Raw genomic sequence first — 26,605 nt, forward strand, 5'->3', positions numbered from 1 at the left:
CAACTCCACCGGATAGGGAGCAAATAGAGTATGGAGCATAAGAAAGTAAAAATGAAAGACAAAGTAAATGAAAGTATATAAGAAGAATCAAGTCAAATTTTTAATCACTTGAAAACACATTTTAAGGATGAAATCAGTGCAAAATTATATTTAAATAGGGGGAGTTTATTTGAAAAGAATTGATTTTGATCCTTGACATGCTTTTTCTTAATATTTTAATGCATGACTTAACACATGATACATTTTGCATATGGCATGATGTTCTGAATTATGGATTCTCAATATTTTGTAATGTTCCATGCTTGGATAATTTGATTGAATGTTTGAAATACTGTATGAAGTTATTTTATGGTATTATTGAAAAGAAATTTTAGATTTGTCGTTCACAATCATTTTTGAAATCTGAAAGTTGAATAAATTTGTAAAAAGGAGAAGAGAAGTATATCTCTATTTAAGCAAAATGAATTGATTTTGTTTTATCTTTCAACTTGCCTAATTTTGGTATATGATGTTCTAATTCATACCAAAACTCAACATAAATACAAATATTCTGAATATGCGCTTATATGCTTGAAATATGTGTTTTCAATCGTAATGATTTAAGATGAGCTACAATGTGGAAGATACATATCTCAAATTATGATTTTGAAAGCCTCTATTGAAAATCCTTATGTAATTCAGAATCTGATTTTGTATAAAAGCTTAAACTCAATATGATTTCTAAATAAATTCTTAATGTAAGAAAAACAGAATTAATTTTGATGCCTTGGTTGATTGCTCCGATACGCATCCGAAACATATCATCTCTTATCTTTAAAGTGTACTAATATTGGTCCAAATGATGTGTCTTTCAATGATCTTAATTGCAAACAAATATTTTTAAATATATGATTTTATTTTGATATTAAAAAGATTTATTGTGCTTCATGTATACATTGCTGAAAAACTATGATTAAGAAATTGAGTTCTATAACTATATATACTTCAATGATCATCTATATGTTTTTCTCTCTCCTACATTATTAAAGACTTCCATCAAAATATATATATATATATATTATTAAAAGAGTGAATGATCTTAAGTCTAGGAACATTTCAGCTCACTCAAATGATTCTTAAAAAAATGTGTAAATGCTTTTGAAAGAATTTGAGCTTCAAATGAATCATTTTCTAATTAATATTTCAGTACATTTTCTCAAAAATTAAGAGGAAGCATAACTTGTTCTTGAAAGATTAAAAAGAGTGATTGCTATAAATCTTGAATAATTCTAGATCACTCTACATTCTCGATATCATAGAATTTCAGTTTTATTCACACTTGTCATTACAATCTGAAATTCAACAAAAGAAAAGAATGATTAAAGAGGAATGCATCTTTTGAGGGGGAGCTTTAGATATTCAGTATCTTATCCTAAAAATTACTTTAATTTGATGCATACCTTGATTTTTATGGATTGATTTTGATGAACCTCCTTATATGGCAAGACTTGCTTTAATTATAAGTTTATACCTTGAGATGAGTTCTATAAAGGTTGTCTTATCTCAAACCTTGAGTCTTATGAAAATACGCTGAAACTTATAGAAAATATATTTTTTTTGAGATTGACAATTTTATTGAACATTATCTTCAAATTCTAAACTCTTAAATGGAATGATCAATTGAGGGGGAGAAAGAAAATTTCAGAAGGAGAGGTCTTATGGAACTTAATCACATAAATCTATAACTAAAGGAGAGAGAAAGAATACTAAATGAAAAGTGATCCTAATACTCTCCAATATGTATCATCTGAAATTTAAATCTGAAAATCTTTATGATACACCTTGAGGCTTGTTATTTGGTTAATATATCTTATGCATAAATCATGAACCAAATTGCAATTCAAACAGTTGATCTTAAGAGCTTCTAACTTAATGACAAAAGGAGAGAATAATGTGTTGAATGTTCTTGAGTATCTCTTAGAAAACCTATTTTTGGAATTTACTAATGAGTTCTTATTGGCTTGTTCTTTAGAACTTCAATTTTTATGCCAATTCATTATTATATGTACCAAATTGTGCTTATTTTCTAAAGGAATAAAAGAAAGTCTTTAAAAGAGCTCTAAGATGTATCAAAAATTGCATGAATCCATATTTTGGTATTTGTGCCCCAATGCTCTTATTATCATAAAAGAACTTTGAAGTCATTAAGAATTAATGATCCAACATGATGATATGTTTTTCAAGTATATAAGTTTTGATCTTATACTCTGAAAATTAATTAAATTGCTCTCATGTTGATAAAATACTTAATATTTTGGGCAAAAGTTCTTAAATGAACAAGCTTTCATACTTATTATTGAAGAGAGGTTAGATTTCCATTCGTGCTTTCTTTGAATATCATTCGTGGTACTTCTTGAATTAACTTAAGAAAGATTCCACCTACACTTGATTTGAAAACTATCTTTGGAATCACATTCGATGTGTTCTGCTCTGAAATTATCTTAATTGGCTCTGATCTATGCTCATTAATCTTATTCTAACGTTATTGCCTTGAGTTATATGATTCATATCCTTGCAATAATTTGACATGCAAATCAGAGTACAATATTTGAGTATTCTTATCTTTGTGCTTAATGTTTCACAATCTTTTTGATGATGACAAAAAGGGGGAGAAATATGTATAAAATATGTAAAAGGGGGAGAAATATGTATAAAATATGTAAAAGGAAAAATATGTATAAAATATGTAAAAGGAATCAATGGAAATCAATAAAAAGATAAACTCTTAAAACACACAAATTTGTTCTAAGTGGATTCGGTACCTCGAGGCTCATTATCTCTCTTTTGGAGCTCCTAATGGAGTAATCTCCAGAATCTATTCAAGGGATATTCGGAGATTAGCTGAATCCTACTCAAGAACAAATTGACAGATTTTTCCTCTAAAAACCAAAATTTCAGTTCAAAAACTTCAAAGCATTAAAAGAAAATTCAAAGAATCAAAACAAAGTAGAATGCATATGTTGAGGGGGAGAATCTGAAATTTTAAGAAAGCTAAATCATTAATTATATATAAGCCAAATAATTGAATGCATGATATGAAGGCTTATATAATTCCAAATGAAAGGGGGAGCTTTAACTCCGAAATTTATTGTTTCACTCCTTTCAAGCTTGGATAAATTGAATTACCAGACATTTGAATTCATTTATGGATTTTATTTGATTGTTTATTGTGCAATTTACTTTACATATACTCAATGTTTTGTCATCATCAAAAAGGGGGAGATTGTGGAGTGATTGATTAAAACCCTATTTGATTTTGATGAGCTCAAAGCATTTGAGTATATTTTTTGTTTACTAATGAATTCAATTAAGTGTTTCAGTGAAAATCTTGTCTAAGTGTCTCAAGACTTGGTTCATAATTTTTGGATAAGTTAAGAAGTCAGCTTGAACCAAAGTCTGAGACTCGAGTCGACTCCAGAGTATCACGAGTAGACTCCAAGCGTATCAAGTTCACTGGCACGAGCTCGAGTCGACTCCGGATCAGTACGAGTCGACTCCGACTGGGAACAGACAGACGAACAGAAAGCTTCAACTCAGAACCTGTCAACGAGTCGACTCCCGAAGTGTGCGAGTCGACTCCGATGTTCACCGAGTCGACTCCAGGGTAGTAAGAGTCGATTCCAAGAGGAATACAAAGAAAAAGTCAGAGAGCAGTTTTCGGGTCTGAGATTCGAGTCGACTCCAGTGGAACGCGAGTCGACTCCGATGGTTGGCAGGTCGACTCCAAAGACAGCAAGAGTCGACTCTCAGCAATACACAAAGAAAAAGTCAGAGGGCAGATTCTGGACTCTGAGATTCGAGTCGACTCCCGCATTACGCGAGTCGACTCCGAGACTCCGCGACCACAAAGAAGACAGAAGACCAAGTTACTGCCTCTGAGATTCGAGTCGACTCCCAGACAACTAGAGTCGACTCCAAGGCAGCTTCACATCAAAAGGGCAGAAGACCAAGTTTCGGAAACTGAGAGCCGAGTCGACTCCGAGGAAGCTCGAGTCGACTCCAAGACTGGACGAGCCAAAAGACAGAAGATAGGGAGTTCGGGCTCTGAGCGCCGAGTCGACTCCCAGGACAGTCGAGTCGACTCGAGTGGACCAAATTCAAAAATACGTCCACGGACTTCATGGGATGAGCCGACTCCGAGAAAGCCAAGTCAGCTCCAGAAGTTGGCGAGTCGACTCTGGGTCAAGACGAGTCGACTCCCAGTCGAGAAGACCACTTCAATTCAAATCTGGAACAGTTGCCGAGCCGACTCCAGAAAAACATGAGTCGACTCCTGCTACAGCCGAGTTGACTCCAGATCGCGCGAGTCGACTCCGAGCCCAACGGATACATTGTCAGAATGTGCAGACGGGTCATAACGGCTCTATTTTTGTCTCTAACGGCTAGTTTTTGTTTCCACGCCACCAAAAGCTATAAAATCAAGAGGAGAGCTAGGAGAGAAGGTATGGAAGTGGGAGAGAACATTTAGAGAAGAGATCTCAAAGAGATTACAAGGAAAATCCTCCATAAGCACAAAAGGGCCATCCAAAGCGAAATAGAGAGAAGAAGAGCATCCAAGTGAATCCCAAAGCTTCCTCTTCATCCGTGTGCTGCCTCGGAAATCCTCTACTTCGTGCCAAATCAGAAGAGGGTCAAGTAAAGAAGAAGCCGAGCTCCTTCATCTTCAAAACTCGTTTGAGGGCTTCTCTTTACTCTCTTTGTTTATATTGTTATATTTGCTTATTTAAGAAGCTTTGATTTGTTTTACACTTTGTTTTAATATCCTGTAACTTGATTCAATCAAGGGATTGAATCAAGGGATTAAGGTTTGTTGGTAAGCCAAAGGAAAAACCAACGGTGTGAGGTTGGTTGGTGAGCCGAGTGTAAAACCAACGTGTGTAAGGGTTCGATTGTGATCCCGGAAAAACAATCGGGGTGGTTCTAGTCGGTGAGCCTGGGAAAACCGACCGAGTTCGTTGTGAGCTCGTAAAACAACAAGTTGGGTTGTGAGCTTGTAAAACAACCGGCTGTAATCTGTAGGATTATAGTGAAATTTCCAAGAGGTCTTGGGGAGTGGATGTAGGTGCTGGGGTGCACCGAACCACTATATGTTTGTTGTGTTTGTAATGCTTCTTGTTATTGTCTAACGTACACACTTACTCACTTAGATAAATTGCATGCTTAACTATTATCAGCGAATTCTTTAGTAGCAAGCATATTCAATCAAGTCACATTCTATACATCAAACTGTTGCTAAGTTTAACTTTCACTGTGCATCTATACAACTTAGCATAATTAATCAAAAACTTTTAGAAGTAGGTTAAAAGTTTTAAAAGACCCAATTCACCCCCCCCCCCTCTTGGGTTGTATCTACTGGGCAACAGAATCAAGCCCAATTCAAAACCAGTTTAACTAAATTAAAGACCCAATTGACCTACGTGAACCCAATCTGGTTCTAAATCGAGGCCAAGGGCTCAAAATTAAGTAAATTGGACTTGAGATCCAAGCAAGTAAATTCATGTTATGATAAATTTAAAAATTATGAAATAAATAGAGAATAATGTGACCCCTATGTGATTTATTTAGGTGATCAAGAATTTGTCACCCGGACGTAAGAAATTGGAAAGCAAATTGCTGTAAGTAACCTTGGCACTGATCTTAAAGTTTTTAAATTACTGTTTATTTACAATTATGAAAATGTATTGGTTATGATATATTTTTTTCAAAATTAGGATCAAGTATATGATTGCATGTGATTCATGAATTTGATTAAAGAGCATTCTTCATGAATATTTGATGGTGTATGAGTTATGAAATTATGATTATGTTAGACTGCATGAAAAATGATATTTGAGATATGTTTATGCATTTTAAATTATATGATGCCATTTATCATTTTCCAACCTATTTATGATGATTATGATTTATAAAAAAAAAAGAATATGATTTATGAACTCTCAGATAGCTATGACCACCTTTAGAAATAGAGGCCAGTCGACACCATGGAGCTAGCATCCAAAGAATAACAGGCCCTTTGCCAACAGGTTAAAGTTGGTAACGAATAACAGAATTAGTCGACTAAGATTAACAGGCCCTGTTACGGAATTATAGTGACCATAGCAGCACATTCGTCTAGGAGTATATTTTATAAAGTATGGATAAATGGCAATATTTCAATATGACTTGCATTATCATGATTATGAACTTTCATGGATGGAACATGCATTGCTTTATTATCTGATTTGCGTATATCATCTATAAAATGTTTTATTTTGCTACAACTGATGGCTTTTTAATCACTGCATTGGCATAATTGTACTTGATCCAATAAGATAGTACTTGGTTACTTACTGAGCTGTGTAGCTCATATCTTTTCATCTATTTTTTTCTACAGATGAATAAAACTACTAGGAGCAGGGAGCTTGGTGTTATTCAGGGTTGGGGTAACTGAAAATATTATGTAATAATTAAATTTTAGAAGCTCTGTACTGTTCCAACTTCACGAACAATGTTATGACATTAGTAAATGAAACTATTTATTTTCATTATGAAATTTTAAGTGGCTTCATGTTATTGTGTGCATAAGATTGAAATAGCACGGCCGTGTCATGATTCGAATTTGGGGCGTAACAATATCGATTTGCATTGGTTGAATAAACAAGACCAATGAGCATCTCACCATGTTTTTGAAGGTATCTATAAAGGTAGCAGTTGGGTCGTGTTCAAAATTCATTAACTCAAACCCAATCTATTTATTGAATGGTATAAATTTTTATATCTAAATCCAACCTATTTATTAAATAAGTAATCCAACTCTACCCATATAATTCATTTATTAGAGAGGTCAATCAGGTTACATGGGTTAAATAGGTTTAAACATGTTTTCAATAGATTAAATGAATTTGAACAGATTAAATAGATTATGCGGGACGAGTTAAGCAACTTAAAAATAGGTTAAGTAAATTTTAAATAGATTAAACAGATTTTAAACAGATTAAATATGGCAAGTCATAAACCGATTCTTATTAAACGGGTTAAAATAGATTCAATGAGTCAAAAGTTTAAATTTGAATCTAATTTATTTAATAAATAAGTTTAGACAAGTTAACATGTTTATGATCTAAATTCGTTTATGTCAAATCCAAATTTTCTTAAAGTACATTCGTTCGTGGGTTGGATCGACAAAACCGATTATAAATTGCTACCTTTAAACATCTACGTACAAAGTCCCATGTGTAATGAAAACTCCTATAGCAACACAACCTATTTACCTACAGCTAAGTAGGCGGGGAAATATATGTATTTTTTTACCAAAAACTGATTTTGCATTTTCTACCCTTTCTTTTTGTTTTTACAAATTTGATCCAATTTTATTTACTTGGTCATTTTTGCAAAAGTTGTATTAATTTAAGAAATTTAAGAAGTGCTGAACTATAAAAACAAAAATAGAATAGATTTAAAATGCAACTTTTTCATTAAAAAAAGCTATGTCCAGGGCCCCAGGCTCTTCAATTTCAGACCCTAACAAATACCTGGTCTAAAATTGGAACCAACCCAACCAGCTAATCCATTGAGTCTCGCAAATATTTGCATGTCTAACACGCTGAAAGTAGGAATTTCTTAAACAACTGCTTCCTTTCACTAAGGTGAAAGAGGGGTTCTCAAACGGCGAGACCTTATCTCTTATCCGGTATTGAATACCCTTCCTTAGAGATGGCATTCAATACCTGAACTCCTCTTCCATTTATGGAACGTTTCTCCCCCAACCCCCTCGGTTCGACGACGGAGAAAGAGCATTAGTTGTAGTTTTCACCCCATCTTAACTACCAAGGGATGAAATCTTTCTCTGAGCAGGGAGGCGTCGCCCGAGAAACTAGCACCCTGCTTGACTGCTAAGGAGGAGAGCTTGGTATTTCACTCTTTTTCGAAGAGGAGTCAGAATGAATCATATTTGGTTCTATAAGTTGGACCAAACTCCATTGGGGTGACGCAACCTACACTTGCACCTAGTTGGCACGCCCCCTCCCCACCCGGCCTCCTCTCCTTTTTCACTCCGGGGAGCAGTTCGATTCGAGAGCTCCTCACCACAGCGAAGGTACGCCTATCCCTCGTCGCCAAACATTCACTAAGTTGGTCTATGGGTTCTTCGTACTTAGCATTTGGTTTGGGTTTCTATTTATTACAGGATTCATGTTGGTTTAAATCATGAAAATCTATTATAAAGTTCCGGTTGTAGCTGGATTCACCCATAGGCCAATGCTTACGAGAATTATAGTTTCTCTTCTATGATTTCAAGCATTTATGGAATTCTCTCCTAGATGAATCAAGTGTGTTCATGTGCGATTCATTTCGCTCCGTAATTTGACGAAGAAGGTGACGAACTTTTGTCGTGAAAGAACCTAGCAGCATTTATTAGTCTCTTAAATTAGACAGTATTTATTAGTTAACTGCAAATCTTTCTCAATCAAAGTATGTAATCAAGATCTCATCCTTGATTTACACAAAGCACTTGAGTTTTCTGATGATTTCTATGCCCAAAGCAGAGGATGCTTCTCTCATGTCTCTTATCTCATATCGAGAGCTTAGCCATATTTAATATTTTGTTGTCATCTCTAAATTATTTCCTACTAGAAGAAAAGAATGTTGTAAGATGATTTCCATTGTTTGTAATATACATGATGATTTAACCTATTTACCATAAATCCTAACTTTACAATGTTAAATAACATTGATGTTTTAAACCGCATAAGGAATTCTTAAATCTATATAGTATGGTTTATTGAATTGTGTCAAACCAGCCAGTTCGGGATATACTAAACTCGATCTATCGGATACCGGCATGATTCATTCGTTCTATTCAGAACATAAGCTTTATCGCACCTATGGAGGGAGAGGGAGAAGGAGAGAGAGGAAGAGATAGAGAGAGGGGAAGTTTAGAATAGGGGATTCTTTGTTTCGTTTCTAAACAAGGGACCCTTATATATTTTTTCCGATTCCAAATTGGAATAGGCAAAAATAAATAGGCCCAAGTTTTTTGCTGATTAAGTCAAATTGAAGTTGGCAAATCATTTGCTAACTTCAATTTGAAATTGGCAAAAAAAAAAATAGCTCTGTTGGTACATCTCAGAATGGCATGGTATGGACTTATACAATACTGTGCCGGATGCCAACCAGGATGGACCCCGGTACCTATTTGGTGAACCTTGCTATATATTTCATATTTTTTTGTACTTTCATAAAACCCTTGACTTGTCCCATATAGATTGGTTCATTTCATTTAACCTTAAGAAGAGCAGTTTTTACTTCATTTCTTTAAAATATAAAATATGAAAAGCCAAAATTAGTTAATAGATGCCTTTATGTATTTTGCTGTTGGAGAGTAAGTGCTTGCAACTCTATACCCTGTTGTTGAGTGAAACCATTAGTGAATCACCAGATCAAATTCCACCCTTAATACCCATTTGCAGCCTATGGTTCTTCTACTTTTTGGCAAATCACTCAATTCCCCATACTTGGTTTTCCTTAGAGGGTTCAATTTCTTCATTCATCAAAATCATCTAAATTGGTTGAATCTTCTAATTCTTTCTGCAGATGAACATAATAATGATACATATGGTGGAGATTCTCCTGGTCTTTTTTTTTATATGAAATAATTGATTTAGATTGTTAATTTTTATCTTTCAATTCAGATGAATTTATTTCCGCTATTACTTCTAGAGGGTCTTTCATGACTAGCTGATCATTCTAATGAGGATCTTCCGGGAATATTGAATCTCTGCTTTCTGTCTAGCCCTCTTGCTCATCATAAAAGCCCATACTGTTTTGAACCTTACTACATATTCTAGGGAGATGTTTTTTACACTTAGGCCTAGCTAATTTCTAAGTGGTTTGATAAAACATATAGGCAAATGTCCTCATTTTCTCAAGTTACTTAAGTCGGCCTTCTTTCTTGTCTATAATTTATAAGGAGCTAAATAATAGATTTGGTAGGGATCCTATTTAAGGTGTAAGTTGCTGGATGTAATGCTGCAACCTAGAAAATTTAAAGGAAGCTAGCATTGCTAAAGTTCATCCAGTCATGCCTAAAAGAGTCCTCTTGCACCTCTAGATGTTGTGTTGTATAATCAAAATTGTTTTGTGTACCTTTTCTTTTATCTTGCAAATTTGTTCAAATTTTATAAAATCAAATTCACCGCCTATAGTAGTTTTAAGAACTTCATTGCTTTCCTGGTCAGTCTTTTACTGTTTCATATTCCTTAAATAATAATAAATATTTCGATTCTTTACTAATTCAGTCCATATAATCAGAAGTGGAAGATCATCAATAAATGTAAGAAATATTACATATTTCTCTGTTTTCACATGAAGAGGTTCACAAATATCGGATTGAACAAGATCTAGCTAATCATTTACTCTAAGCCCTTAAGGAAAAGGAGGTCTGATCATTTTTCTCAATAACAATGTTCATGTGTTTTAAAATTCAGCTTTCTATATAATCTATATGATATTGAACCTTTACAAGGCAACATTTTTTATTTATCCTACCAGTTTTCCAAGCCTAATACCCCACTCTAAGAACCAAAAATCCTAGCAGAATCAGTGTAAGCATAAAAGACACATAGCTATAATGATTAACCAAAACAAGCAGGAAAAAAAATCGCAACCACTGTCAAGTTGACCCCAAGCATAATGACAACCATCTTTTCATTGGATTCTTTTCCTGATCGAAAAATATACATCAAAACCCTTTCAAAAAAGGCAAGTATGGAAGTAATAGTTTTCTTCATGTTAGGCATAGAATATAATTAGTTAAAACAATTTTTTATGTCCTCAAAAAAAAAAAAAGACAATTTGCATAGCATGTTTTTGCACCCAATTCATTTAAATGGGTGCCTTTTCCTAGATAAATCTTTTCACCAGTTCTGAACTTCTTTTAGTTTTTGAAGAGATCTTTGGAACAAGAGATATGGTGATTTGACCCTGAATCAATCCACCATCTTCTAATTTCCTTGTCTAAAGAAAGGCACTAAGGTATGACATAAACAAGTTCCTGTATAAATTATGATTTATTCTTTTCTCGCTCATTGCTTCATCTTCATTTTGATTATTGATCAAATTGCTTTCAAAATGTTTGGATTGTGATAAATAAAATAATATACCTTTAGTTGATCTGGTTTACTTTTCTGAAAGTGCTGCCTTTTATCCTAATCTAAATTGCCCCTGATTTTTTTTCATTGTCCTGTTGCTTTGGGTTTCTTGAACAACAAAGGAGCCCCAAAGATTCTGCAATCCCTATTACCAAGTTTTGAAAAATTTACTGTGTTTGCTCCCTTATCTGCCCCACTTTCTGAGCTTTGGGTGCATGCTCAAGTGATGTTTTTTACAATTTATTAACTAAACTTATCTGCTGGTACCTGATTCATGACCAAATATTCATGTTTGCCTAACTCAAATATTTTTCCATAATTTATAGCCATATTTTATGGTAACTAATGAATTCAACCACCTCATTTTGGTTCAAAATTGTGTCATTAAATAGGCATTCTAGCTGTAGAAGAGTGAATGGGCTCTTATGCAGGATGCTTCATAAAAGTCAAGAAGATATTCCTTGCCAACTGTTTATAAGAGCCAAAAGAATCTTTCATGCGAATCTACATTAGTTGAAATGTCACTTCATGGGATATAAAAGGTATTTGAATAATAAATCAAAAAAGACCAGTAACTTTGTGCATAAATTGTAAGAGAAAAATCTGAGACTTTGAATGTTATATATAATTAATCTGAGTTATTTCTGGAATTAACATGCTGTTGAAATATGGTGGCCTGGAGATTGATGAAGTAGCTGAGTATTTTTCCATGTATTTGTATTTTGATGACCTTTTTTATAGAATTGTTTATTAAAAATACTAGCTAACTATATTAGGAGGACTATGCAGTGAACTGGAAAATGATGATTGAGACAAGGAACATACTTCAAGAATAGGATACTCCCAAGAATTCTGATCTAGATCTCACTCATGGAGCAGTTGGAAAATTTGGTGGTTCATTATTGTGCTTAGGTTTAGTGTTTACGCACATCAAGAAAGAAGTTTGAAAATAAAAGCATTGAGTGCATATACATTGGCCATTATTGCTATGTCAAAGTGTAAATGCTCTATTATTTCACTCCCAAGGAAGTAGTTCTTGGTAGGCTCATGAATTATGATGCAAAAATGCGGGATTGGAGAAACAAGAAAGTCAAAGGCATGGCATGAGCCGCTATTTTCAGGAGAACATGTTTTAATCCTCCATTAGTCCCACTCTAGTTACCTTCCTTGCTGAGTCACCCTCTACCTTTTTTCACACATAAATTTGAAGAGATTACCTACTTCTATCTCAATTGCCTAAATAGTTAATGAATTTGTGATTCAGAGTGATCTAATTATATATATATGTATATATATGATTCATATATGTCCTCTGATTATTGTGTTTCAGTCAGGTTTAATCAAGCCACCTAAGATGCAAACTGCATGATGGCTATAAATGTAATCATGTAAAGATCAAATGGTTGAGAACAATAAGAGGAGTGACACAAAGGGTAGGCTAAACTGTCTAAGGAACAAAAAGCTTCTGGTGTAAAGTGGGCATGATACATGAAATGAAAGAAGAACCAAGCTACTCATTGGGATAATTACTGGAAATTAACTAAAACTCTCTCTACCAAAAGGTTTTGGAAAGCTATGCATAAGAGGATCATTATAGATGGTTGAGGAAATCAATTAAATGTGCAATAACAACTACAACAGATACATGGTTGCTAATAATGATGCAAGTCATGCACTTTTTGATTGTGCATGTGCCAAGCAGTCTGGAACTTTACAATCTGAGGATTGATTCTGCCAAAAGATCCTTTTGAGGATTACTATTCTTCATATTCATGTTACAATATCAGCAATATCAAGCTTTGATGTGCTCTAATTGATGCCAGTTTATAGAGGACTGGGAAGGGTAGGAACAAAAGGAAAGTTGAGTGACTTTGGGAAGGTCTGGCAATGTTGCTTTATGGTATATTGCCAATATCATTGATATCTCAGTCATAATTACAAGTGAGATGTCATAGTTGTCAGGTATGATGGTCAGAGCATGAATCTAAATAATTGGAATGTCCTCAATATTGATGTAGCCTTCAATATTAAAAATAAACACTGAAAGATATTCTGCTTCAGAAAACCTTTCCCCTGAGGAAGCTGAGGAAAACACACTATGTGTGCTTAGAGTTCCTGAATCAACATGATTATTCTTGTTGTCTGGCTAAGCCTGCTAACAACCATTTAGAGGGATGTCCAAAGCCTGACTCTAGGTTGTTTCATGGATATCAACCATGCAGAATAGAGTGTAATGTGGCTGGGTACTTTTGCATGTATTGGCTGCATCTGTTGACATCAATGATAACGAGATTATGAGTTGCCTTGGCTTATTGTAGATAAAAAGAGACAGATGTTAAATTTTAAGGAAGATAATTTTGTTTGCTTGATTTATATGTCCACTTTTAGCTGACCCCCCTCCTCCCTCCTTAAAAAAAAAAAAGAGGATCCATTCATGAGCTAGCGATCAAGGATTGTACTTTTCATCTTCTTCCGTTATAAGATTTTCATTTATGAGATTGTTGCTTGCATTGGTGGATTGGAATTGATAAATCCTAAATTAGATACAAATAAATATTTGCTTTTCTCAAGGACTTTCTTACGAAGTCTTTGTGGAATAATCTTCAAATTGTGCATAGTAATCTTATGAACTCAAGGATTAAGGTGTCACATATCATGCCAGATAGGGGCCATAATGATATATGTATCTGTACTTGTTGATCCTTGTGATGCACCACAGCACAACATTTCTAAAATATGCACTAAGATATTTGTTTTGCCTTTTCCCCTAATATAGACTTGTTTTCTAGTGTGAAGTTGATGTGTGGCACTCAAAACATTATATCTAACTCACCTTAAATAAATTTTGTATACCATACCATACTACAAACTTATGTTTGTTGCAATAAGCATATGTTGAATATTTTACTATTTTGCCAAATAAAACTTCAACATATCAACTAACATCAACATCCATGTTTATCAAATTAAAAAAAATGATATTATTTTATAATATCATGTTTGTGGTATTGTATTGTAAGTAAGGATGGCAATAGGTGGGTTAGGTTGGGTTCAAGTAGGGTTCAGCTCATTTATCAAGGTTTTGTAGGCATGTTCCAAACCCAACCCGCCATGCTAGCGGGACTCAGGGATGCTTGACCCAACTTCAACCCACAGGCAACCTTGCTAACCCACATTCGACTTGTTGACCTTTTAATTGGCCTAGGTCCATGAATATCCCTTCTACTTCTTCATTCTTAGCTTCGTCATTCTTCTTGCACATGCCACACATTGATACTTGCTTCCTCCCTCTTTGCTGCTAGCTGTGACCAGCTGCTGATGTGCCCTTCTCCTCCTCATTCTCATCCCAGTCATCTGATCATCGATCACCTTCTTCTCTTCTATGGACTTGGGCTCATCCAAAGGTCACAAGATAGCATGGTGAGGCAGAGGGTGTGATGCAGACTAAATTTACAACATGTTCAACAACATGAAATTTTCTAATTCGAAGTTCCTAATTGCAAGTTTTTTAAATTGGAATTTTTAGATTTTCTAATTTGTTTGGAGTAAGGTATGTTGTCTCGGTACTAGGCTCCGTACCGGTGCCACCCTGTTATTGCATCGGTACATTTGGTATGGAGGCTAGTTCGGCATATTGAGTGTCCATACGTTTTTATACTGCGTACCGGTACTGAACTGGTACGATATAGTGCACTCCATACCATCCAATTCAGTACGATATGACATATCTTGGTTTGGAGTTCAATAATGGCCCATCAAGATTGTGTTATAAGATCTTTAAGTCCCTAATTTCAGGAGGTCTACAAGGAGACAGATTAGGTAAATGAAGGGGTTGGATATCGTTCATATTATTATAGTATGAGTAATGATGCTTCAGTACTTGTGTGTGTTAGGAGTCAATAATTGGCTTGTTTGTTTCTATCTTTGTAGAGAGTTCAAAAGGAGTCAAATTCAGTAACTTGTGGGTCAAGATTGTGTGAATCTTCATTGGCCAATAGGATATATATGGTGGAGGGGAAGCATTGACTGGAGCGGAGGAACAGAGTTCGGCTAGAGGTGATATTCAGAAAGAGGAGCATCCATTGGATGGGAGGGACTGGTCTTCAGTGGCAAATGCTTCTGAAACAAGATAGCCTTTGGCCTCCTCTAGCTGGCTGATTCTTGGTAGCCAATATCTAACCCAATGCCCAACCTTGCTCAATGTCCGGAGCTGGTTCTATCCCCTAGGGAAGCAAGGAAATTAAAGAGGGTTAAGCAAAAGGCAGTGTATGCTGATTTTTCTTGTGAAAGGAATTGAAGGTTTTGGGACTTGGGCTACATCAAAATTTGGTACCAAACTAAAGAATCCTATTATGTTTTTCCTTTATTTTGTTGGATCTTCTTTCTACTCCCTCCATTGTTACTTCTTTTGTTATCATGTTATTAAACAACTCTTTCGACATCGATATTCTTCATCAACATGTCAAATATAAGAAGGAAATCTTTGGACATCTAGACACTAAATTGACATCTATCGATAATGATGCGACATCAATACGTGCTCCATTGCAAGCAATTGCAGCAGCTTAGGCATTTGAAAAGCTCTCTAAAGCTAAACTACAGATTGAGAGTCATAAGATGAAGAAGCTAAAGAATCATTGTATGAAGAGCCGAGAATCGAAGCTTTTCCATATGAAGGGCATATGATAAAAATCCATCATGCAAGGATTCTGAAATTGCAGATTATCAATCAGGAACCCAGCAGTTGAGGATCCATATAATATCTTGATTAAAGAAGATAAAAATTATGAAGATTCACATGAGGAAAGCACATCCTCAAATCATGTCATTGCCATGAAGTCAGTTATTGCTGCCAATCATTATCCCGAGAATTCACTCAAGCTGGATTTGAATAATCTTGTTGTTTGCTTCATTGTGATCAATCAAATGGTGCATGACTATAGAAGGAGAGGTAATGCATCAGCTATCAAATTTTTTAATCATGAGGGAGTCTGGCGTTGGTCTTAAACAATAAATATTGAATATCCAATGGTAGAGTATTAGGATAGAAGTCGTCAAGAAGACCTCAGGGACCAAATCCACCTAGTGGAAGGGAATGATGGGGAGTATATTGCAACACATTCAATAACCTGAAATAATGCTGATTTAAAGTCCCTTAATTGCAGGCCTTGGATTGGAATCATTAGGGTTTTTGAAAAAATTGTTCAGAGGCCAATGACAGCCAATCAAGGTTGTAGTATATGATCTTTAAATCCCTAATTTTAGGTCTAAAAGGAGTCAAGTTAAGTAAGTGAAGGGATCATTTACAGTTCACATCACTGTAGATGAATAGTAATGCTACAACGCTCATGGTTTGTTTGGACTCAATAAATGGCTTGTTTGGAAATTTTACAAGGGATTTGTTTCTGTCTTCGTTGAGAGTCCCATGAGGACTCAAATTCAGTAACTTGTGGGTCAAATTTGTGAATCTGTATAAAAAATGGTCAAGCAAAAGGCAATGTATGTTGCGTTTTTTTTTTGTGTGTGTGTGTGTGGAAGGAATTGAAGGTTTGAGGCTGCCCTTCAAGACAATCTGAATATCATATTGTACCATTTTGGAACATAACACACACCAATAAAGAAATATATGTAACATCAAGACAAAATGACCGCTATAGAACACACAATGAGAACATTTTTCTTTTTCGTTATCGGATTTCTGCAATTTTAATTGCTTCAGAATGGAAACTAGATTTGTTTTGAGACTCAATTTGATGTAAGATCATTCTATACAAAAGACATGTCTTGATAGTAAGCATTTTGCTAGACTATAAAAACAATTAAAACTAGCGTTATTAGATGAAACAAAAAATAGCGCAGAAAAGAATCTAATTAAAGGTCGAAAATATAAAAATTTAATTTTATTAAACAATTAATACAGAACAGATTGAGACCCACAGCACATGAAGATACTTCTGCTCATCTTTTTATTGAATGTCCAAGAGGGGAGATAGAGACTATTTCCTTGTAGCAGATGGTTAATAACAAGAGGAGGTGTGGGCATACCATGCAGTGTTAATTAACAAAAGAAGCTTATGCATCATAGTTTACTTATTTATGTATCACCATAATTGCGACACCTAGCAAGGATAGAGATAAAAGTTGGTTGGGGGGGGGGGGGGTGTTGCATTATAATTGTGGGCACATGATTGACATATGTTGGCAATAGAGGGTTTGACGTTGCTTGCGTTGGTAGCTTATAAGTGTAGGTACTATGGTGGTGTTGATTATTTGCTACTTGGAATTAGAAACCACATTTATAGCATTGAAGGTCCCTAAAATATTGACAGATGTCCATCACCATGCGGACAAACCTGAAATCCTATTCTACGCTCTGTAATTTTATATTCGTCATTTCAAAATCCATCCTTAAGGTAGATCAAAGCTCAGTACTTCGGGATGGTTCAGCTTGGCTTTTTACCTTCTTTTATGTATCTGCTTGTGTTGCCACACTGATATGCAACAAAACAAGATAATGCTCTAGAGTACATTATGCATCCTTCTATCGTGTTGCTGATTTTTCATCCATACTACGTGAGTGCGATTTTCTTCTGTCTTTTCTTTCTTTTTTTGCTTCACGAATTGACAGAGTACTAACATTTTTTGCATTGTTAAATGGACATTATGTAAATGAGTTCCATTGGTACCAATGCCTAAGAACCATTTCGGTTTTATCCTAAGAGTGGTTCAAACTTCATCCCTGTTCAGAAACTAATTAAATAACTTGTTTGCCTCAGGGACCAGATTGGTTTTTGACAAACCAATGTTGATCAAAGAAGGTTTATTACTCTTATAGCTTGGCAATAGCTATTGCAAATTTTCAAGGGATTGTATTCATGATGATGCAAGCAGATTGGTGCCTATTCACTTGATTTAGATAAACATGGCAAGAAAGAATAACAGTTCTAAAGTAATTTGCAAAACCAAAGTTTAGTGTAAGTGTGTCATGAAACTGTAAACTTGCATGGCATTTTTGTAAGCACAGTTAAATCTAAGGATGATAGAAGTGACTATTTAGTTATTTCAGAATTTAAAACTAGTCAAACTTTTTTAGTCCATGCCTAGGGGCATACAAAGGTCAAGTTCATGCTAGATCCAAGCAAAATCCACATCCAAATCTGATAAGATAATCAAGTCAGATTCAGTTTTTGTTTCTCCTCATGTCTTCGATTTTAGTTCTGATATATAATTGCAGATTTAATAATTTTATAATAACTTTAGAATATATGGTTTTTCCAACAATTTTTTATCCTAACCTTGTATAGATGAAATATCAATAAGTGCAACATCATTTCTTTTATTGTGATTTTTAATAGGTTAATCAAATTAATGATAAGCCTTTTATACAAATTATCAATTATAATTAACTGTAAATTAATAATATATATCTAAAGCCAAAATATGATGCATATATATATATATATATATATATATATATATGTATGTATGTATAGATTGACATGCAGAATCTGAGTATCATGTGTATATTTTGATGTGTGAAATTTCTATGAATAGATAATAGATATCTACATATTTGTGCGTGTAATTATTATCAGATAATTTATTGGTTTATTGGTTCAGATGTTCATTGCATCCCACTTCTATTGGATTGTTGGAATGTTTAGACAGTGCAGCTTATCAAATATTGAGCATCATTTATTAGCTCCATCCATGTCTAAATATGAGCTTCTTTTTATTATGTAATTTCTTGTTGCATGATAGTTGGCTAAGAGTCATGGTATGGCGAGAGTTTATTTTATATTTATGTTTGTTATGTTTTGCAGGTAGGGTTGCAGGAGTGTTTCTCTGATTTCTCTATCTTGTTCCACCACAATCATCTCAACAAAAAATCCCAATATATTTGCAGATAAATCAATTTAAATTTTAGACTTTATTAACATCTCCTCAAGTACTATGGATGATTAATGGCTTCAAGGCATCTAATACGTTAACTTCTGCATCTAGTTCAGTATCCATTCTTTGCATAATCGAAAGGTTTGAATCTCTTTCCATTTCAGCTGGGCTAAATAAGTTTGGGTGTCAGCAATTAAGCTAGTTTTAGTTTGAATATTGGTCCTAAAAAATTAGTAAAAGGTAAAAATTAAAATCATATAAATAAAAGGGAGACAAGCATATCAGTATCATTTTTACATTGTATAGTATGAAACCATTGGGTACATCATATAGAGTTTCAATGTTTGACAACTGTTAGAATCTACTAAAAGAACTGTTAAAGAATAACTCAGAATTTAAAGAAAAATAATGAGGGCAAAAGGAACAGTTAGAAAAATAGATTAGGTACCTGGTGACCCAATGCATATCTGCTTTCAAATCAAGTCAAAAGACACATATTAAAAGTTTAATCTTGTCATAATGCTTTCTGGAGTCTCAATATATCACCCAGGACTAAGTTTAGCTCAAAATTAAGTCCTGTTAACTTTGTTAATTACGGTCTGAACTGACTGAAGGACAGAAATTGATTAGTCCCAGCCAGTATTGGTGGTAGTTGCCAAAACTGCCTAAATTCAAGCGGTATGTGTCAGTTTCTTACAAAATGTTTTAAAAGATAAATAACTCAAAACTTCAGAGGTACAAGAGTAAAGCATGACACTATATGGCCTTTTCTCTGGTGGTCTCTATGATTATATTTGTTTTTAATATAAATAAATAACAAGGTCATTAAGGAAATGAGTTCAATTCTATTCCTAGTGTATTTTATGAGATATATTTTGTGAACAAGGTGATTGCTAATTGGATACATATGATATTTTTTACAGCCCATGCTAAATTTATTGCAGACAAACCCCTTATGGTATGCAGTAGTTGGAATGTTCTTTTGTGCTATTTGAAGATTCATCGGCAACTACAAGTTTGAGAGAAATGCACAATCTGTATTTAAAACTCTTAATTCTAGCACCAAAAGATTATCGAGTATTTCTTTTGAAGTCCATTTACTTCTATTTTTCTATCTGAACATGATTTTATTTCTTATGTTAGATTGCTTGTTAACCCAATCACTAATTTAACGTGTTATCTAATGAATAGCCAATAAATTTAAAACTACAGTGGCTAGTAATTAGGAACGTTTAACTACTGAGATCCTTTCAAACTTGTGCAGTCTTCTCGATAGTGAAGTTAGACATTTGTGGGTTTTCACAACTGGTTTTGGTGTCATATAATTTTTCGTTTGTCTTTTCATGCTAATAAATTTATTTGTTTTCAAGGAAAAAAGAATGTTATGATTTTTGTTTTATACTACAAAAGAATATTAGTTTCTTGTTCAATACATTACAGAAATAAATATTAACTTTATAAAACATGAAAGGAAGGTTGATAAATTTACATCTCATCTGCTTTGGACAGCTTGAGCTATAACATGTAATATATGTTCCGTCAGTTTACTAAGCATATTGTTCTGTTCCCTTTTTTTTATTCTTTTCTAAGTATTTATTATAGTTTCGTTATTGGCAATTTAGAAGTACTTAATTTGATGCCAAACAAAGTGATATGCAAATGCATCATCACTTTTGTAACATCAAATATTTTGCCAGTAAGTGGCAGCTTATTTGCTGAAGAAAGACAAAAAAGATCTTGTCTTTTCTGAAGCATTCATTTTGCACAAAAATAAAATTAAAAAAAAAACAAAGAAAACAGGGTGCCTCTTCCAATCTTACTGTGTGTATCATAGTTCACTTTTATTAGCTTGAGGACTTCCGATATTTCTTGCACCAAATAATGTTCAGTTTGTACATGCAAAAACATTGTTTTACTACATTCAGTGGTGCACATGATATCAGGTTGATCGGACACTTATCATCCACATCCAATTCATTAAACTGGTATTGGAACATTCAAGCTTACAATTAACTCATAATAGGAGAAATTGTAGGGATCAAGGTTCTCAATCTCAATATCGGACCACGTATGGGCACCATCTTGATACAGTATTGATACACCCAATATGGGGGGTCAGTTCAACGTACTGATACTTAGTATGCCTCTCATACCATGTACTGGTTTGGTGCTACTATGGTACGGTACGTCCAGTATGGATCAATATAGTCCACTGTATTTCATTTTTTTTTTTTGTTTTTCTGCTTGAAGAAACAGTGCCTTTGGCTTTGGTACAGTAGGAGGTATGGAATCTCAAGAAACTAGCAATGATATACAATAAAGGCCGAGCATCACCATTAAGGAGCAAGGGTAGCTGCACAGGAATATCATCACCAGCCCAGAGAATCAGAGGATCGTCACTTACAGCAACTAGTCTGCAGCTGATTGGCTTCACCATAAATGTGGGAGTCTCGAAAGCAATTAAAGGTTGAAGCCAAGTGCAGCAGATCATGAAGGAGAGGATGGATCTATCTGGAGTCTTTTGTACACTAGTGGAATCACCCTCAATCCATATATCACGCCCTATATGAGAACCTACTCTTCAATTGTAAGAAATCCAAAATAAAATACAGGTGGTTGGGGATCAGGTCTTATGTTTGAATCGAGATTGGACAAAATATGTTTGACAAAGTCCAGACCTACTCTGCTTAGTCTGGAGGTCATCAGATGAACTTTCACTTTCATTTAATTTATTATGATTGGTGACTTTATCATCTATTGTCTTTTTGTGGACTAATTCTGTCGGAGCACTATGAACACCAGGTGCAACATGAATTAGCAAAAAAATGTCAGTTAATACACATGCATTTGTAGATTCCAGCTCCAGCTCTTCTTTTTTTATCGTTTACCATGATGATCACTGAGTCCTTGCTGACACTGATATTTATGTGTTGAAATATTTTGTATTGAATGTTCTGAAACTAACATCTTTAATTCCAAGAGCCACATCTAGGAGGAAGTCTCACCACTGTTCCACTTTCTATGGCAGGTGATATGCTGCAAGTGTAAAGAAAGAGCATCTGCCATCCAGATCAACATTGAATAGAAAATCTTGACTGAATCGTAGACAACCCATCTCTGATTAGGCACTACGCAGATGAAGTGATCTCCAGAATAGCTAGAAGGCCTTTTTGTTGGCATACTATTTTTTTAATTATTATGGTTTGTAAAACTGCAGATAGCAGCAGTGACAAGAAGATCTGGTCATGCATAAACCTTGATCAGCAATTGCAGATAAATTGGTGGAGTTAATGGATACTTATTGTATTGTCAATTTGCAATGAGTTGCTACCAAGAATCCTATCGATGCATTATTCTTTCTATATGAATCAAAAATGTAATACATATGCTGCCTGCAGATATTTATGGTTATTGATTTCAGTATCTGTAATTAAGGATGTTTCGTGAAGCAGAAGTTGGAGTTGTTGGTGAAGGTTCTCTATATTCATGTATCATTGCTTGTTCAGTCTTGGAATTCAAGATAGATGAATGCAAGCGAAAGATAACAGAATGGTTGGTATATAGCAATATTGGCATTAGGGCTGTCAACGGGCCGAGCTGCTTGGGCTCGGCTCGGGCCCGGCTCGGTAAAAGCCCGGCTCGAGCTCGGCTCGTTAGTCAAACGAGCCCGAGCCCAAAATAAGGCCCGTTTAAATTCGAGCCCGAGCTCGAGCCCAAGCAGCTCGCGAGCCCAAACGAGCCCATTTGGATTTAAATCAGACCCAGTCACCCAATCCGAGCTAATCCAAATTCATTTAATTTCTTTAAATCGAATTGGATTGGTTGGGGTTCGGACTCAGCCCATTAACCCAAACCCAATCCGTTAACCACTTAACCCTTCCCTCCACCGTTCTACCTCCTCTTTCTTTTTTTTTTTCTTCCCCTTTCTTCTCGTTTTCTCCAGAAGTTTCCCACACCGGCGCTGGGTGTCCCTCCCCTCCCCCTCTCGCCTTCCTCCTTTGCCGCCGATGCATCGCCGCCTCCTTCCGCTGCTGGGAGAGAAATCACACCCGAGGCCCCTCCTGGCTCCCCCTCTTTCTTCTCCGTTTCTCCTCCTTCCTTTTCCTCTCTTTGCCGACTCCTCCACGGCTCCACCGGCGAGACTGCGACAGAAGAGGAGAGTCCCTTGCACAGAAGGGTCGGGCCACGACCGGCGGCGCCTGCAGCCGAGCCTGTGGCGTCCTCGACAGTGCCTGCGACCGACGCCCGTGCCGGCGGTGCTCGCGGCCGGTGCCGGCGGTGCTCGCGGCCGAAGCCGGCGGCCGCCGCACGCAACGAGGTGAGTCCATTCTTCTCTCTTTTTTCTTCTTTCATTCTTTCTTCTATTCTTCTTCTTTTCTTTCTTTCTTTCCTTCATTTTTCTCTCTGACGATGAACAGTCGGAACCGAGATCTCTCCGACGGAGACGGGACGGAGATGGGGATGGGGATGGGGCAGGTTCGGGCTCGGGCTCGCCGCTCGGGCTCAGGCTCGGGCAAACGAGCTTTACGAGCCCGAGCCCGAGCCGGGCTGTGCCGCCCGAGCCCGAGCCCAAGCCCGAGCTGACAAATTTGGGAAACGAGCCGAGCCGAGCCTGCGTCGGCTCAGGCTCGGCTCGGTTCGTTAACAACCCCTAATTGGCATTTTAAGTCATATAGGGCATTAGTTGCTAAACTTGATTTTGCACAGCCCAATATAATGATAATGATCGATTGGCGAAAGCTACAGGCTCTGTTGATTGATTGATTGTTTCGATGATCAATCACTAGGTGCGCACATTTTCTGCTCCGACTATGCCTTCGAGAATGTAGATATTCTTTCATGCAACCTGTTGCCTGCTAAAGCATGGTTCTGTCAATGTAAATGTCAAGGTCCAGATGAAGGCATCCAAAAATGCCTCATCTAAACATAGATTAATACATTTTTTATTCATCCTGAATACCAGATATGTGCCTCCAAAGTTGCTGGAAAATTTGAAATGGCAGAGGCTCAAGGGTGTCAAAACAGTGAGAAAATAAAAGTGTGAGAGATCATTAAGAGGAGGTTCATGATTGACGATTGAGAGGCGCTCCCAAATTTTCTGGCCTCCACAATTTAAGGGTGGTATTCCTACTTTTATTCTTAGAAAAAGAAAAAAAGAAATGAGGCATAATAAACAACTAATAAGGCCCTATTTGGGGAGCTTTGGAGGGCCAGAAAGCACTTTCTGGCCCTCCAAAAGTACTTTTAGATGAAAAACTGTGTTGGTAAATTTTCCAAAAAGCTGTTCAGCTTTTTTGCGAGAAGCTGAAAAACAGCTTTTGGGAGGAACTCCAATTTGGAACTTTTGGGAGGAAAGCTATTTCAGCTTTTTCGGAAAGCTGTATTTTTGACAAAAATGCCCATATTAAAATAACATAATTATATAGTTTTATTTCTTTATAAACCTAAAAATCTGCTGGAGCCAAGAACCCAAGCCATCAGACTCCCTTCCGTAAGAAAAGGTATTTTTCTTTTCATTTTTTGTATGCATCTCTTGAACCACATTTTAGAAGAAATTTTTTTTAATCCTTTTCTATACCTTCCAAAATCAATCTATTGTTTTTTTTTTTTATATCATCAACCTCGCGGCCCATGCTGAGGTCCTCCTCGAGCGTGGACCACGATGAAGAGCCCTTGGACCACAGAAAATTATTTTATGGGAAATTATGGAAAATTATTATGGGAAATTATTTTATACTAATAATTATAATATTTTTACCTTTATTTTTGTATTATACTATAAATATAATATCATATTATATTATATCATAATACATTAATATGTTATATTAAATAATTTAATATTATGTTATATTATGAAAAATTAATTTATACTAATAATTATATTTTATACCTTTATTTTTGTATTATACTATAAATATAATATCATATTATATTATATTATAATAAATTAATATGTTATGTTGAATAATTTAATATTATGTTATATTATGAAAAATTAATTTATACTAATAATTATAATATTTTATACCTTTATTATTGTATTATACTATAAATATTTTATTATATTACATTACATTATAATACATTAATATGTTATTTTAAATAATTTAATATTATGTTATATTATGGAAAATTAATTTATAATAATAATTATAATATTTTATACCTTTATTATTGTATTATACTATAAATATTGTATTATATTACATTACATTATAATACATTAATATGTTATTTTAAATAGTTTAATATTATGTTATATTATGAGAAATTAATTTATACTAATAATTATAATATTTTATACTTTTATTATTGTATTATACTATAAATATAATATATATTACATTATATCATAATACATTAATATGTTATGTTAAATAATTTAATATTTTGTTATATTACCAAATATTAATTTACTCTAATAATTATATTACTATTATGCTATATTAACATAATATTATTTTATATTACAATAATATTATACTATATCGTATATTTATGTATTAATTTATGTTATGTTTTATTATGTTCTATTATGTTCTGTTGTATAATACTATGCAATGTCCTTTATGGTAATTTTGTCATATAAAAGTACTTTCTCAGTTTGTTTACCAAACACAAAACAAAGTACCACAGTATTTTACGAATGTAGTTACCAAACAGCAAAACAGCTTTTTATAACAGCTCTACTTCAGACAGCTCTACTTCCAACAGCTCTACTTCCAACAGTATAAAGAATGGAATAGTTGCATTTAAAACTGTATTTTTCTAATTGCATTTGTATACCTTGCATCAAATGATTTTTTTATATCATATGAACTCAATTCCCTATCAGATTCTTACACTGCAGAGTGAAGCGGGATTCCCACTGCAAATGTCGACAAACTTTTTGTATTTTTTTATCGGTTCAAAGTCCCAAGAAGCTGGCACCTACCCTTGTCTGGAATTCCGCCTAAAAGTCAATGGGCCAGCTCATAAGATCACAGCTTCCTTCAGAACCCCACAACATGGATCTTTTAAGTGTGGTACAAGTAAAAGCCCATATTTTTTGGTTAATTAGAGTCTCGTTACATATAGAATTGCGTTTGCCCATTCTCTAACTCTGACATAATTTACAGTTCTCTCTTTTAAATCCGACACTTGTGCGATGCATTTTTTGAGATCTAAGGGTTGTTTGGTTTAGTTAGAGTTTTTTTAAAGAAGAGATGAAAAAGTAGCATTCCTATAAAAATAAAATTCTCATATTTCAAGAAAAAGCTACTTTTCCACCGGTTAGGAATTGCCATCATTTTTTTTCTAAAACTACCCTTTAAATCATCAAAATCCATAGATTAGGTCTTTTCCTTTATTAAAAGTATAATAGATATTTTATACAACTTTTTCAAGAAAGAAGATGCTTTATTAAATATAAGCCACTCTAGAATGTATTCCTAACTCGTAGTCAACCAAACATACCAAAATTATTTTCTCAGGCATTACATTCCCAAAAATCAGCTTCTTAGGGCTCGTTGGTTCGCGGGAAGCATTTCTCTCTTAGGAATATG

At 34.8% G+C, this 26,605-nt stretch overlaps 2 long non-coding RNA genes across 5 annotated transcripts; both read left to right on the forward strand.

Moving 5' to 3' along the window:
• The first annotated feature begins 5,573 nt into the window (after nucleotides 1-5,573).
• Nucleotides 5,574-6,561, forward strand: LOC120106043. The gene is made up of 2 exons (XR_005508272.1): nucleotides 5,574-5,654; nucleotides 6,413-6,561. It is a non-coding gene; the product is annotated as an uncharacterized LOC120106043 (long non-coding RNA).
• Nucleotides 6,562-7,699: 1,138 nt separating this feature from the next.
• LOC120106047 lies at nucleotides 7,700-22,509 on the forward strand. 4 transcript variants are annotated; one of them, XR_005508277.1, is made up of 5 exons: nucleotides 7,702-8,113; nucleotides 10,956-11,049; nucleotides 18,989-21,241; nucleotides 21,335-21,756; nucleotides 22,087-22,509. It is a non-coding gene; the product is annotated as an uncharacterized LOC120106047 (long non-coding RNA). The 4 variants fall into 4 exon arrangements; XR_005508274.1 differs by having other exon boundaries at nucleotides 7,700-8,113; nucleotides 18,989-21,756; XR_005508275.1 differs by having other exon boundaries at nucleotides 7,700-8,113; nucleotides 10,965-11,049; nucleotides 18,989-21,756.
• Nucleotides 22,510-26,605: the final 4,096 nt, after the last annotated feature.

Source organism: Phoenix dactylifera, unplaced genomic scaffold (assembly GCF_009389715.1).
Source record: "Phoenix dactylifera cultivar Barhee BC4 unplaced genomic scaffold, palm_55x_up_171113_PBpolish2nd_filt_p 000438F, whole genome shotgun sequence".
Classification (NCBI taxonomy): Eukaryota; Viridiplantae; Streptophyta; class Magnoliopsida; order Arecales; family Arecaceae; genus Phoenix; species Phoenix dactylifera.